The sequence below is a fragment of the Podarcis erhardii genome (genome assembly GCF_964252035.2).
Source record: "Podarcis erhardii genome assembly, chromosome: 2".
Lineage (NCBI taxonomy): Eukaryota > Metazoa > Chordata > Lepidosauria > Squamata > Lacertidae > Podarcis > Podarcis erhardii.
The window spans coordinates 10,467,534-10,482,769 of record NC_138498.1 but is presented as its reverse complement, the minus strand read 5'-3'; the positions used below and the strand labels follow the sequence as shown (position 1 = coordinate 10,482,769).

At 47.0% G+C, this 15,236-nt stretch overlaps 1 long non-coding RNA gene across 1 annotated transcript; it reads right to left on the bottom strand.

Annotated features, from left to right (window-relative positions):
- Window positions 1–6,883: 6,883 nt before the first annotated feature.
- On the bottom strand, window positions 6,884–13,596 carry LOC309334623. Its single transcript, XR_014153201.1, has 3 exons — window positions 13,373–13,596; window positions 12,786–12,866; window positions 6,884–8,171 (listed from the first exon to the last, which is right to left on the bottom strand). It is a non-coding gene; the product is annotated as an uncharacterized lncRNA (long non-coding RNA).
- Window positions 13,597–15,236: the final 1,640 nt, after the last annotated feature.

Below are 15,236 nucleotides of genomic sequence, written 5' to 3'. Positions count from 1 at the left end.
AGAGGCTCAGTCTTGTTCTGAGTCGCTTTAAATCAGTCTCACATGCCAGTATGAGGAATATGCTTAGAGGCACAGCTCAGCTGACCATTTGTGAGCTGGAGGTCCCACATTCACCCTGCCTATTGAAAGTAAGCAAGGAGATGCTGGGTCCTTTGATGGTTGTGCAGGCATTCTTTGTTAGTACTTAATTGACATAACGGAATCATCAAATTGGAAGGCAGGGACAAACACGTACCCACTGGTATGTACAGAAAAGACAAATTGTTTTTATACAAATTCAAATACATGTGGGTGTGGACTATAGGCAACCCCCACTCCCAGTGCACATTTAGGAGGGGGTTATGTGCAAGGCACTGTGCGTCTTAGTGAAATCACACATATTTGAAACACCATTGAAAAAGCCAGCATACACCCATTACACCTCATTTTGTGATGTTTTTGTGGTGTATTGAACGTGTGTAAATGGGTGTTGTGTGCCCGTACTCTGGTCTAATTTGAAGCGGGGGGAGGAGTGGATTAACAGCTCAAATAATGTTCAAATGTGGACACATCCCTAAACTCACAGAAAATCTATGGAGATAGGTAGCCGTGTTGGTCTGCCATGGTCAAAACAAAATAAAAAAATTCCTTCCAGTAGCACCTTAAAGACCAACTGAGTTAGTTCTAGGTATGAGCTTTCGTGTGCATGCACACTTCTTCAGATACACTGAAACAGAAGTCCCAGGACATTCTATACAAGATCTCAAAGTAGCTGTTCTATTACAAAGGAATTTCAGAAATAGACTGGAAAGAGAAGCTGCTGAATTGCAACTTATCACCAAACTTAAAACTATGGAGAGACCTGGTTTGAACAAAGACATTGGATTCTTATCTCATTATACATGACAAAGCCATTTTTCACCTTCTCACCCCTTGCTTTTTCCTGTTAGACCTATTGCAGTCGTTAAGAGTCGTCAACAGGCTCATCGCAGCTATCTGCCAATCACCCATTCCCACCCCCCTTCTGAGTAATACCCCTCCCCACCTTCTCACTATATAGAAAGGTCCGGTGACTTCTGTTTCAGTGTATCTGAAGAAGTGTGCATGCACACGAAAGCTCATACCTAGAACTAACTCAGTTGGTCTTTAAGGTGCTACTGGAAGGAATTTTTTTATTTTGTTTAGAAAATCTATGGGTAAATGATTGGGGAAATTCAGCTATAGGAACCGGCAAGTTCAGCTGGTGCAAAAAGCGGTCACTTGCCTTGCTAACAGAGCTGAAGGCCTGGGAGCCATGTCTAGCTGTGCATTGACTCTCAGTTGTTGTTAATATGGCTACAGTTCAACACAATGGCTTTGACTCAGGGTATGCCAAATATTCTCTAATTTTGATATTTGACTTGAAACCAACAGTTTGCTTGCAGTCAAACAAATTACCAGGGGGCAGGGGAAAGACTCTTTCAACAGCGTTCCACTGTTTCGACAGTGTTCATTATTGGAGTTAGGGAGAGGGCCTTCTCAGCAGTGGCACCCTCCCTGTGGAAAGCCCTCCCTTCAGATGTCAAGGAGATAAAGAACTACACAAATTTAAGAAGTCATCTGAAGGCAGCCCTGTATTGGGAAGTTTTAATGCTTGACTATATATATATATATATATATATATAGGGACACAGGTGGCGCTGTGGTCTAATCCACTGAGCCTAGGGCTTGCCGATCAGAAGGTCAGCAGCTCGAATCCCCGCGGCAGGGTGAGCTTCCGTTGTTCAATCCCAGCTCCTGCCAACCGAGCAGTTCGAAAGCACATCAAAGTGCAAGTAGATTAATAGGTACCGCTCTGGCAGGAAGGTAAACAACGTCATGCTTAGTCATGCTGGCCACATGAACCGGAAGCTATACGACTGGACCCAGTGGTCAGGGGTTCCTTTACACACACATATATATATATATATTTTCCTGGAAGCTGTCCAGAAACCCAGCTGGGGAAACCCAGCCAGATGGGCGGGGTATAAGTAATAAAATTACTGTTGTTGTTACTGGGATTGGGCTTCTGGCTTCCTGCAGCACCAAGGTTGTCAGATAAACTAAAAGCCGTCCCATGTGGGACCCACACAGCCTCTAAAAAGCCATGTGACTTATGAGGGGCCAGTTGACTAATATTAGGGTCTTCTGTCATCTCTCAGTCTGGGCAAGTTATTGTCGAGGAGGGAGGATAGCATGTTTTGTTGCTGAGTCTCCAGACTTACCTGCACTGAGACTTCTTCCTGCTTGCCCACCTGTTTACCATGTCTTCACTGGATACTCAACTGTCCTCAGGCCTGCACACCTGACATCCATTGCCCAGATTTGTTCCCTGGCAACAGCTGCTTCTATCTTGGTGCCATTTTCCTTCCTCTTGTAAGCCTCATTTGCCCACACTGCTGTTTAACCTGATTGGCTGTGGTGACCCATGTGATTTTTAGATTTTTTTTAAAAAAATGAGTGTTTGTGATGTCATCAGATGAAGCATTCTGACCTCATCAGCAAAAGTATGCAAGTCCAGAAAGTGTAACTCAGTGAGATGCACTCAAGTTTACTGTTTGTTAAGTGTTACATTGTGAAAATTCAGTACAGTAGATTTATAAAAATGCACACACTTTGTCTATGGCAAAGGCTTTGGATGACAAATAGCGGGGGAAAGAGAATGGTGTAGGGAAGAACACTGATGGAACAATATGAGTATGTTAGCATGGAACAAGTAGAGAAAAACAGGAGGTGCTTTCAGATGCGCACCAAAACAAACACACCATGAGGCAAGTGGCTTTTGACTCAGCTCTAGTTTCGCGCTATGAAACACGGTGATTTTCCATATTTTGTGATTCCGGTGTACCTGCTCATTTCAAAACAAAAAAAAAGAGGCCATCAAAAAGAGCAGTAAAATACTATAGAAGCTGTCTGTTTTGAGGTTGCTGTGACATGCAGCTTTTTTCCGCTGAGCTGTTTTTATGAAGGAGTAATATGAATATTGCCAAGAGTTGCCTTTTTCCTGTAAGTGGATGAAGCTACTAATCGCTGCTGCAGCAAAATACAGGAGCTCCCAGTGTGCTTCGAACTTGTGCATCTCTGCGCAGGGCAGATATGCGAGATATTATCATATGTTATACCAGAGCCGCAAAAAGCAGCAGGGCATGGGTCCTTTGCAGAGGGTGTTTTTCTTTCTTTTTTCCTATAATGTATATGAGATGGCATTAAGTGACCACAAAGGAGAATACCCATCTCCCACTATTTCCCCCCGCAGTCTGACTCATGCTAGCCTCCCCATAGCTGGTTGCAGTTGATAACATCAGGCTGCCACACTGACCATCGCAGAAGAAAGAAGGAAACTCCAAGGTACACATGCTGGGAGTGATTTCTGGAAGTATTCTGAAGTCAGCTTTGAGTTATCTCTGGGGCAAAAAAAAAGTTCATTTTAGTCCCTGGAAGTGGGAAGCTAATTAGTGATCATATGTGGGTCACATTTGGCCTGCCATCTGTCAGTTGCTGACCACAACGCTATAGCCTATCATGCTATCTAATCTGAAAGCACCCACATTTACAGTGTCATTCATGTGCCAAGTTGTCTATGAAGCAAAGAAACTCCAGAGAGAGTTTTCTAAAGGCTATCTCCCCTGAACAGGTGAGTCTCTAGGAAAAGTAACTCCATAATGAAACAACTTACTTCAGAAGTGATGTTGTTGTTGTTTAGTCGTTTAGTCGTGTCCGACTCTTCTTGACCCCATGGACCAGAGCACGCCAGGCACTCCTGTCTTCCACTGCCTCCCGCAGTTTGGTCAAACTCATGTTGGTAGCTTCGAGAACACTATCCAACCATCTCGTCCTCTGTCATCCCCTTCTCCTTGTGACCTCCATCTTTCCCAACATCAGGGTCTTTTCCAGGGAGTCTTCTCTTCTCATGAGGCAGCCAAAGTATTGGAGCCTCAGCTTCAGGATCTGTCCTTCCAGTGAGCACTCAAGGCTAATTTCTTTCAGAATGGATCGGTTTGATCTTCTTGCAGTCCATGGGACTCTCAAGAGTCTCCTCCAGCACCATAATTCAAAAGCATCAATTCTTCGGCGATCAGCCTTCTTTATGATCCAACTCTCACTTCCATACATCACTACTAGGAAAACCATAGCTTTAACTATACGGACCTTTGTTGGCAAGGTGATGTCTCGGCTTTTTAAGTCAGAAGGCTTATTTGGTCTGTCAGCAGTTCGAATCCCCGCAACGGGGTGAGCTCCCGTTGCTCGGTCCCGACCTAGCAGTTCGAAAGCATGTCAAAGTGCAAGTAGATAAATAGGTACTGCTCCGACAGGAAGGTAAACGGCGTTTCCGTGCGCTGCTCTGGTTTGCCAGAAGCAGCTTAGTCATGCTGGCCACATGACCAGCTGTACACTGGCTCCCTCGGCCTATACAGTGAGATGAGCGTCGCAACCCCAGAGTCGGCCATGACTGGACCTAATGGTCAGGGGTCCCTTTACCTTTACCATCAAACCAGAAATATAAAACTTGAGTTTTGTATTTAGGGTTGTCCCTCCGAACATGTTTGAAAAGACCCCATGATAAGGCGGGTCCTCGACATTAGCGGGCCCACATCCACCTGAAGTGAAAACAATAGGCAGATACTTTGCTGCCTGAGCTAAAGCAGCAGATAGTGCCCTCTCAAGTCAAAGTGCAAAATATACCCAATGCCACTGAAGTTATTTTCTATTTCTAAAAAAAAGAGGTGCCAGAACTCACCATAAATACCTCCCTTGTTCTCTTATAATGGCAATGGCATCCACCTGAGAGCTGTCGGAACTGAGTTCTGGTGAGTTCCAGCTGAAAAAAGCCGTATATCTATATCTATCTTTCTATATCTCTCATTTTACCCCACACTTCGGCAAATAAAAAAGGCTCATACGATGGCTTACATACAGCTCTCCCTGCCTCTCAGCAGTTAAAACACAATAATAATAAATTAGTTAACAATGCAACCCTTTCAGGACACCCAGAATGAGCTGCCCTGAGGTGACCGACCGCCTTGCTCTGCCTAATGGCAAGACCGATGCTGGCAGGCAATGATTTTAATTCCCCACAAAACCCTGGAGTGTCTGATATAAAGTCACTACAGGGAATTGTGGGAAATTAGGGTGGCTGTCTGCTGTTGTCGCTCATGTATCATGGGCAGTGCCAGATGGGGATCATGGGGCAACCCCACACCCAAACAAGGAACTCCCCACACCCCACTTGCCTCCCCTTTGTGGTCATTAGCATATAATGTTATTTTTCTTTCCGAGATCTTAACGTGTGGGATACAACTCACCCACCTAGAAATTAGGGCTGGGCGATATATCGTCCAAAAAACGGTTTGAAGTCCATAGTGTGATATCGGTTTCATCGTTACTGACCTGGCAATGTATCACAAATCATGACGTGTGTTATGGCTGGGCAATATATATGTATTGTCCCAAACTGGTTTCAAGTCCTTAATTGGTTTCATAATTTTTGACCTGACAATATATTGAAAACTGGGTGGGTGGGTGCGATGCAAAAATCACAATGTGGGAAAAACCGTGAAGCCAACCAATGCCTCTACATAGCTCCAGCCTTATTTCAGACATTGTGATATATCAGTATATCACTGCGTTTAGCTGGTGATATATCACAATGTTGAAAACCAGGTATTGCCCATCCCTACTAGAAATATGAGGGATGCAGGTGGCACTGTGGGTTAAACCACAGAACCTAGGGCTTGCCGATCAGAAGGTTGGCAGTTCAAATCCCCACGATGGGATGAGCTCCCGTTGCTCGGTCCCTGCTCCTGCCAACCTAGCAGTTCAAAAGCACGTCAAAGTGCAAGTAGATAAATAGGTACTGCTCCGGCGGGAAGGTAAACGGCGTTTCTGTGCGCTGCTCTGGTTTGCCAGAAGCAGCTTAGTCATGCTGGCTTCCTCGGCCAATACCCTAAACATCCCTGGGGTGCTTGGCCCCAGCAGTTGCCTCAGGGTGCTGATGCTGGGCCTGTCCAACAGGATTTGCTCGGAAAGCACTAAGGGCTGGGAGCAGTCAATACCTTCTGCCCAGGGTAGCAGCTGCAGCAGTGGTTGCAGGAATATCTGGGAAGGGGGCTTTGAAGTACTTCTGTGATGGCCTGGGATTCGGACTCGGAGGCTGAACGTGAGGAATCCCAGCCTGCACAGGATTCCCCGCCTCCAGAACCAGCTGAGCCAGGGCTGGGGCTTGAGCCTGAAGGGTCCTCACCTGTGCTGGATCCTCAGGTGCAGGCACCAGCTGAGTCTGCTTTGGCTCCTGAGGTGATGGAGGACCCATTGCCTGCAGGTGCTCCACTCTCAGCCCCGTCAGAGGAAGCTGAGGTTGCCTCTGGGTCCGGTAACCCTCCAGCCTCTCTTGAGCTGCAGAGGCTCAGGGCAGAGAGGCGGAGGGAACTAAGTTCCCGCAGGAGGAGTGCTCGCCTTCAGGCCAGGAGAGGCGAGTCACCTGTGGACCAGGGCTGCCCTATGCCTCGGCGCAGATAAAAGCCGGCCAGCCCCAGTCCCAGGTTGCGGGAGCAACATTGTTGGTAGCCTGTTCCTGCCTGCACCCTGTCCTGCTCCTCTGCCAGAGTTCCTGACCTCACCCGACTCCCTGCTTTGGACCTTGCTTCAGCTTTGATGGACAGCATCCATACTGCACCCTCAACTTTGGACTGGACTCAGACCTTGCCACACGGTTAACCCTTGGAACCAGCACAACTTCTGCCTACGCCCTTCCCCAGAACCTGCCTTGCCATCACACCTCTGAGCTCAAGCAAAGCTAGGAGCCATGGCAGTTGGACACCAGCCCACATTTACTTGCTACTATTGAAAGCACCCATATTCTGAAGACAGATGGCTGAGAAGCTCACAATTCGTTTAATCTCAGGGATTCTCTTAGGTCAGCAGGATAACAAGATTCAGAAAGTATCTTCTCCAGAGCCCGAATATTCTTTGTGGGACCCATCCAAATGACAGCAATGGATCGTCACAATATAAATCTGATTTTCTGAACAGCTTTGTGAACCGTTCCGGTTGAAAAGCAGTATACAATTATTATATTATAAAATAAATATGTATAAAAAGAGTGAGGTCATTCCTGTAAGTTTGAGAAGGATTATTACCCCCATGGGGCAGATGGAGATATTAGTTTGCCTAAGGCAATCCACAGAGCTTATAGCTCAGGGGAGATTTGAACAAGGAGTGTTCCCAGTTTGTCTCCCTCTCCCTCCCTCTCAATCTCTCTTTCTCTTTAAAATGCTAGAGTGCAGCATCTGTTATCAGCATATTTTGCTGATTTAATGGAATTTTAACTGGATACTTTACATTAAGTTTGAAATCTATTCTGGCTAGCCCCAAGTGTTTGGAATAAGATGAGTGATAAATGACTATTACATATTAAAATATGATTACTCCTAGTCTAAATGTGCCCAAGCGCAGTAACTATCGCTGTAAAGAGGCAGCTGAATCCGGCGAAGAGGTTTCGAATCTCTATTAGAGCATTCTGGAATCCCTTCCATTTACAGACTCCAAGCCAGGAATTTTGGAAAACTTTCCATGCAGCCCAGACTAGAAGCTTAAGAAGCCAGAATAAACTAGGAGGTCTGCCAGAGTCCAGAAGGTTCCACGATGAATTGGCACGGTCCTTTTACCTACCACAAGGGGGCACCGAGCATCCCTCCCCCCCCAAAAAAAGGGGCAATTTAGGACAGGGACGCTTGCAGCATCTGTTTGGCCGCATTGTCTCTTGCAATGGTCCTTTGACGCTCACAAATACTTGTGACGTTGAAATCTGACCACAGTTTCCCCTTCAGGCCAAGTGGGCGTTGCAAAGAGGCCACAGAGACTGGCATCCGGGCAAAGATAACTCCTTCTTAGCTTCACATGAGAAAAGAAAAGAAAATGTCACAAGAGATCTAATGGTCCATCTACTTGGGCATTCATCGGACCCCCCCAATGGTGGCTTCAGACCTGGAGATTTCAAAGGACCGGTGCGCAAGTTAATTCACAGGCATCTCCCATTCTCATTTTGCAAGCGTTAAGCTACAGAAGGCACGATGTTTTTGCATACTTTGAGGGTTAAGAAGAATTCAGCTGCCCTGCAGATTTCCAATTAGGATGCAGCAGCAGACTCGAGTGAGGCTCACTTTGGGATTCCTCAGCTGTGGAAGGAAAGCAGAGAGGTTTATGCTTTTTACCTCAAGGTTTACCCTTCTCTCTCCCACATCTCCTCGCTCAATCCCGCAGGCAAGAATATCACAGGAGGGGTGGCGGCGGTGGAGGTCAGCACACTGCCGAAGCCCATGAGTTGCAAGCCAGCAAAGTCCCTGGTTCGAGTCTCTGCCATGAACACACTGGGTGGTCTTTAAGGCAAGCCATTATTATCTCAGCCTCAAGATGAAACTAGCTGTGATGGCGGTAGACCCATTTATTTAAACCTATAGCTTGTTGACCATGGGGAGGGATTTCAGCAAAGCAGTGGAGCACATGTTTTTATACAGAAAGTCGCTCAATCCCTGGTGTCTCCAGCGGAAAGAGGAAAAAACCAAGCGAAGGTGATGTGGCAGGGGGTGGGGGGAGGGAACAATTCCTCCTGAAGCCCTAGAGAGAAGGATTGCCAGTCAGAGTAGACAATATTAGGCTTGATAGATAACTAATTTCACCTGGTATAAGGTGCTTTCCTATGTTCCCAAGCCAGCTCTGTCCCAATCATATATAAATAGGGAGCAGGTCTCCAATTGTAAGAGCTACAGGGTTGCTGAACACGCCTTTGTCTAGGACAGGGGCTGCCAACATTGTTCCCGCCAGCATCTCCTTTGGTGTACGCAGAAGGTATCATTAAATATCCCCTGAAAATTCCATAGCGCATGAGAGACTAATCCTGCTCAACTCATGTTTGTACCGGCTTGGCCTTGCTACAGGCTCCTACAGCCAGTGGCATAGTGTTAAGTTGTGGGTGAACATATCAGACGACACAGCGATTCTTCAGACAGCTCTTGTTTATTCACAGGCCAGAACAGAACTGAACTGAAGGGTTCAGCCAACCTCCTTATATAGAGCTCAGCTACAAAGCAACAGTAACCACTTTCTGTAACTATCCAATCACTGAACTTTACTTATTTGCATATGCGGACCTGAGTGAAAACTATCTACAGTATCCCCCTGCTGGCCCAGGGTGAGAACTTCAGTACATAGCACATAGCATGGGGGGGCAGGGGGCCATGGCCCTAGGCTGAAATTTCTGAGGGGGTGCAACCTGGTGGGGGCACCTTCTTTCTGCTTGTGGATGGTGAAGGGATGTTGACACCCGCACCCTGCCCCTGGGTTGGCAGAGAAGAGAGGGAGGGGTAGGGTGGTGCCATTGCTGCTGCCCACTGAGGAGGAAGGGAGGAAAAGGAAGGTGGGAAAGCACTTCTGGAGCCACGTGTGTTGCCCAGAGCGCCTCACTGCAAGGCAGGAGGACGAGGCGGTACAGCGGCGTCCCTGGCTTCACGTTTCTCTGCCTTATGTCTGCGCCTAAGTTGGAGCTAGTTTGCAAGAAGAGACTCCCTTGATAAGATGCTGGACGGCAAAGGGACTGACTGCTGCTCAGTCCACCCAGGGCAGCGGCAACCCATGGTACGCCCCTGCCTACAGCAGACATTTTGTGTTATGGTACATCTCCACTGTCTCAGATTCCAAATATGCCCACTGGCCCCTAAAGGCTGGTGACTTCTGCTCTGACAGATCACTTCCCTACAATCAAATGCTTCTCCTGCCCCTAAACTCCAATTTATTTGGGTTCCACTACCAAAAAATGAGCCCAGCTGAGAGAGAAATGCCCAGGGATACAGACTGTGGGGAAGAAAGCTATTTCAGTTTTTTGTGAAAGACGAGAATTACAGCATATTAAGATAAATTATTAGGATAAAAACAAAGCTGGAAAGGATTTGCTGAAACATCTAATTGAACTAGAATACAAAAAAGGGAGGTGTGAGAAGGTCAAGGAAATAAGCAAAGGAAAGAAAGTTATGTAAAGGTTGGATCTGTTTTGTTTTGTCAATTGTTTGTATTTTTTTTGTTTGTTTTTTGTCTTGTCTTTTTATTTTATTTTTTATCTTTGTAATCTTTAAAATTTGAATAAATACTATTTTTAAAAAAGAAAGAAAGCTATTTCATTTTTTTGTTCATTAAATCAACCCCAGGCATGGACACATGGCTGAAATTACCTTCTGGGTGCAGGTATCGCTAGGAAATCTGAAGTGGGACAACAGGTAGGACTATGCTCATATTTGCCTCCACTTATGCTCTTCTATTTTATACGTACACAAAGCAAATATTGCAAAGGCGCTGTTGTCTCCAGAGTACGCTCTATCCTTCTCTTTCTCTCAGTTCCAAAGGAAGCCAAACTTAGGATGGGGGAGATATTCCATTCAGTTTGCACTTAAATGATGAGGCTATCCAGGGCTTTTGTTCAGCCAGAACTCGGTTTGGGCACCTCTCAGGGGGGCACCTTTGTCATTACAGTGGTACCTCGGGTTACATACTGTCAGGTCTGCCTCTAGATCCCAGCTCACAGAGGACCAACGCCCGGTGGATATAATATACAAAGTCTTTATTGAAGTTTAGTTTCCATTTCAAAGCTCTGGGCGCGCAGACCCACGTCTCGACGCTAGACCGGCTAAGTCCCCTCTGACTCACTGCTCCTCCCACACCAGTTTAAGATCCTCGCCCGGCTCCACCTCCTACGCTGTTCTTTCCTTCGCTGGGTCCTTCTGCCCTCTGGGGTCTCCTCCTTCCTGGACTCCTCTGACGCTGACCCCCCTTGGTCTTCCCCTTCCTTCCGGCGGGCTTTAGGACCTGGCTCCCTACCCGGGCTCCCTGCTGTGCCGCTCGCCTGTACATTTGAACTTGGCGCGCGCGCCCAGCCGGTAACCTTCCTCCTGAACGTTTCCCCGCTTCCTGATGTGGGCGTGACCAAACCTGACTCCTCTCCTCCCGCTGGTGGTGAGAGCACTGGTCCCGATTCCTGGGACTCCCCCTCCCCACTGCGCTCTGGTGGGGAAGCTGGTCCTGATTTCCAACTGCTGCTCAGGGACTCCCCGCTGGCCCCTTCCTCCTGGGGCTTCCCCCCTGGAACCCCCCTCACCCTGGCCATCGGCGCTCCCTTCTGTGAGTCCTCCGATTCGCTGGAGAGGCTTGTGGAATAACTCTTTCCACTGTCACTGCCTGCTCCCCCCTCGTACTCCTCCTCCTCACTCTCCATTTGCTCCCCCTCCTGTGTCTCTCCTTCTGAACCCCGGACACATACGCTTCAGGTTACAGACTCCGCTAACCCAGAAATAGTGCTTCAGGTTAAGAATTTTGCTTCAGGATGAGAACAGAAATTGTGCTCGGGCGGCGCGGCGGCAGCAGGAGGCCCCATTAGCTAAAGTGGTGCTTCAGGTTAAGAACAGTTTCAGGTTAAGTACGGACCTCCAGAACGAATTAAGTACTTAACCCGAGGCATCACTGTATAAGAGAACGAGATGCACATGGTGAATTCCAGCACCTCTTTTTTTAGGAAAATAGCACCACGACTACCTAATGTTTCCTTTTTGAAACAATATGCAAAATATGAAGCGTGGCCATCCCTCATAATAAGCACTTCTCTGTATTTTGAAATGCCATTCTCTAGCCAAGTGTGCAGAAATGTGCACATTTTCAAAAAATATGTACAGTACAGTAGGCAAAATTGCCTACGGGCATGTGTATATTAATATAAATCTGCACAAAAATGCTCGTGAGTACTTTAAACAAAAATGTCAAACTGATATGGAAATGTAGAGAACGGAAGTTAAAATGGGAAATATGAGAAAATGACATTGACAGATTCACTCATCCATACACCAAACGCAGGTCATCCTGGCCCTAGAACTTCTCACTGGTCAGGGTAGTGAGCCACAAGCAGTGTTGTATTCTGGCCTCCATTTAGCCTCTTGGTAGAGCGGATGGGATGGCTACTTTTTACTGGCGCATCTGCCTCTGAGCTCAGCCTCCAGCAAAGGTTTCCTTAGAGCTGCTCCACCTCCTTCTCTTTCCCCCAAACTCTTGTTCATGGGTAGGCAAACTAAGGCCCGGGGGCCTGCGGACGGTCTGGGAATCAGCGTGTTTTTACATGAGCAGAATGTGTCCTTTTATTTAAAATGCATCTCTGGGTTATTTGTAGGGCCTGCCTGGTGTTTTTACATGAGTAGAATGTGTCCTTTTATTTAAAAGGCATCTCTGGGTAATTTGTGAGGCATGGGAATTCATTCATATTTTTTTTCCTTTAAAATATAGTCTGGCCCCCCACAAGGTCTGAGGGACAGTGGACCGGCCCCCTGCTGAAAAAGTTTGCTAATTCTTGTTAGACTGAGCAGAAGAGCTTCATGGCAAGGAGGGGTGGGCGGTGGGGACTGATTCATCTTTTTCTTTTTTTTAATAGCAGCAGCAGATATTGCAGCAAGCTGGGTCCATTGCCGGGAGCCTCCCAGGTAATGAATGGGTAATAGGATTACCTGGGAGATCCCAGGGAATGCTGCCACCTGCAGAAACTCCATCTGTTTATATTTGTTAGTCTTGCAGTCCTGACAGGGCCGAGGTCATTGGAGGGGCCTGACCCAATCAACAATCAACACAAAGGGAGATGGGTTTCATATTTCAGATGTGGCTTGAGGCCTTGGACTCCCTGCCTCCACCAGTGAAGTGGGACAGGGGGAGATGATGAGAGAAAGATGGATTTGATCGGCCTCCAAAGAACCTCCAAAGCACCGTACCTAGTGGAGTAATGTTGACTTGAGGTGTATGTTGGAGGGAGACAGCTTCCTCTTTGGCTATCCAGTCAATGTGGAGTTTGTCTTGGTAGAATTTGTTTATTTTAGTTCATTAGCTCTCCCCAACATTTCTCCGATGAAAATAGGGACGTCTTATTATACGCTCACCCATCTGACTGGGTTGCCCCTGGCACTCTGGGCAGCTTCCAACATATATAAAACATAATAAAACATTAAACTTTTTTTTTTTAAAAAAAGTTCACTATACAGAGCTGCCTTCGAATGTCTTCTTAAGGTCGCAAAGCTACTTATCTCCTTGGCTCGGGGGTCGCGTAACTCCATACCCTCCAACATTTCTATGATAAGAGGGACGTACTAAGGAAAAGCGGGACATTCCGTGATCAAATAAAAAACCGGGATGGCTTCTGTAAATCTGGGACTGTCCCTGGAAAATTCTCAAGCTTCTACTTTCCACAACTCTATGCCGGAGTGCCTTTTGCAGGTTTCAGTAGAGTGAATTGGGCTGAGGAAGTCCTTTCAGAAGGAAGGGAAAGGCTGCCAGACACATAACAATTATGTCAAAAATATACTTTGTAGAGACACCATCCTCCTTCCCTGAACTGCAGCAGTCTTACGTAAGGAGGTTCTGGGTACATTAGCAGAGACAGATTAGTACACAAGGGCAAGGGAAGAAGTGATGGTCTTGTCCTGTCCATCCATTGTAGCTTGTCCTATGTGGGCTGGCTGAAGGCAGGTTGAGGTTGGTGGGGCAGTCCCTCCTTCATCATAATGGACCAGTCTCCTCTGCTGGTCACAAACAGTTGCCTTGGGAACAGGGCAGAGCATCATAGAGATGCAGTTCTAGAGTGGCTCCCCCATCCACCTTGGGTGGTTCTGGTCTGCAGGTGGTAGCTTTCAGGTGGAAATTTAAGGACTGCTTGTCACTTCGGTCTCCTGCGTAAAATTTACATGCATGATAAGTAACCTTTCAAAAATAATGTTAGTTGTTGGTCCAAATTATAAGACGATCACTGTTGATCATCCAAATGAGCCTTTAGGCAACCTGTTTCAAACCGGGCAGAAAATCTGGCTAGTCCTGAGGTGAGACAGGCGTCCATGAACTGAACTTGCCTGTCCATACGCCTTCCAATTGTAACTTTAAGCCAAGATGCCTGTCCTCTCAAAACACATCAGAGCCACCTCCGCAGCCCTAACTGGATTAGATCATTCCCAGAAGCCAGCCCATTTTGTTCAGACCCCTTCTATAAACAGCTCACTTCAGACTTTCTTCATTTTTCCAAATCGAATTTATTTCAGGCACATTTGAAGTCATTGTGCCAGCTTGTGATTTCATTAGCCGGGCCCATGGCCTGCGGGTTGGAAAGGCCTGTCGGCTCGATGGAGATCTATAGTCCAATATCGGCCCAAGGAGCCATAAAGGCAGGTTCCCAGCAGAGAGATTATGTAGGGGGGGGACAATCTACTCCTGGCTTTTACGTTGTGTGTGATGGATTAGCATATAAATCTCCACATCACACCACACATCAGGAACAGGGGTGGTGGTGGAAGCAGCTATCTCGTTCAGGCCAAGTTTTGAAACCCAGAGTGATTTTTGAGGCTGCCTGCCAGGTTCTCGCCCAACCAGGGAAAAGTCAGCATCAGATTCTGCGACAGTCTCCAAAGAGATCAGCTTGCAAAGAAGGAGATTATCACACTTGTCCTCGTGCATATCCTGTTACTGTGCTCCAGGAAGGATAAAACTCCAGAACAGCCTCTTTAGAATGCTTCCTGCATCTTACTCTTCTCTCTGGAGCATCCTCCTTAGTCTCCCCGCAACACGCAGTGAAAATATCCTCAGCATGAACCTTGCAAGTCCTTTTGGCCACCAAAGTTAGGCTCAGCAACCAGCATTGTTGGGCACCTGTCAAAGCCCATGCGTAGGCAAGTGCGCACTGCTGGCACTCCCTGTTCCTGCCACTGCTCCTCTCACCACTGCCACCTGCTGGCCTCTGGTCCAAAGAGTGTGTTTGAACTCTACTCGGAGTCGAGAGTGGATTTCATGCTCTTTCTTCAGCTCATAGTGGTGAGGAGGAATGGAAGTTCCCCCAGAATGTCTGCTTTATATACATCAACATCAACAATCTTTATTACGGTCCAGAGACCCAACAAAACAAAATCAATACACAGTTCATACAGCCTACCTCCAGGTTAATCAAGCATTTTGTTTAGAATATAGGGCTCATTTGTTCTTGCAACCACTGAGAAAAACTTTGCCACTGCCAACGTTCTAGCTTTTGTCCGGTCTTCCAGTAGGAACCTGACATAGTGAGCCTCTGATTTTCCCGGGAAAGGCACCAGCAAGGGTAGTATCAGTTCAGCCCTGGCCTGCTCATACTTCGCACAATGCAACAAAATATGATTTATGGAATCGATGTCTTGAGCACACGAGCAAAG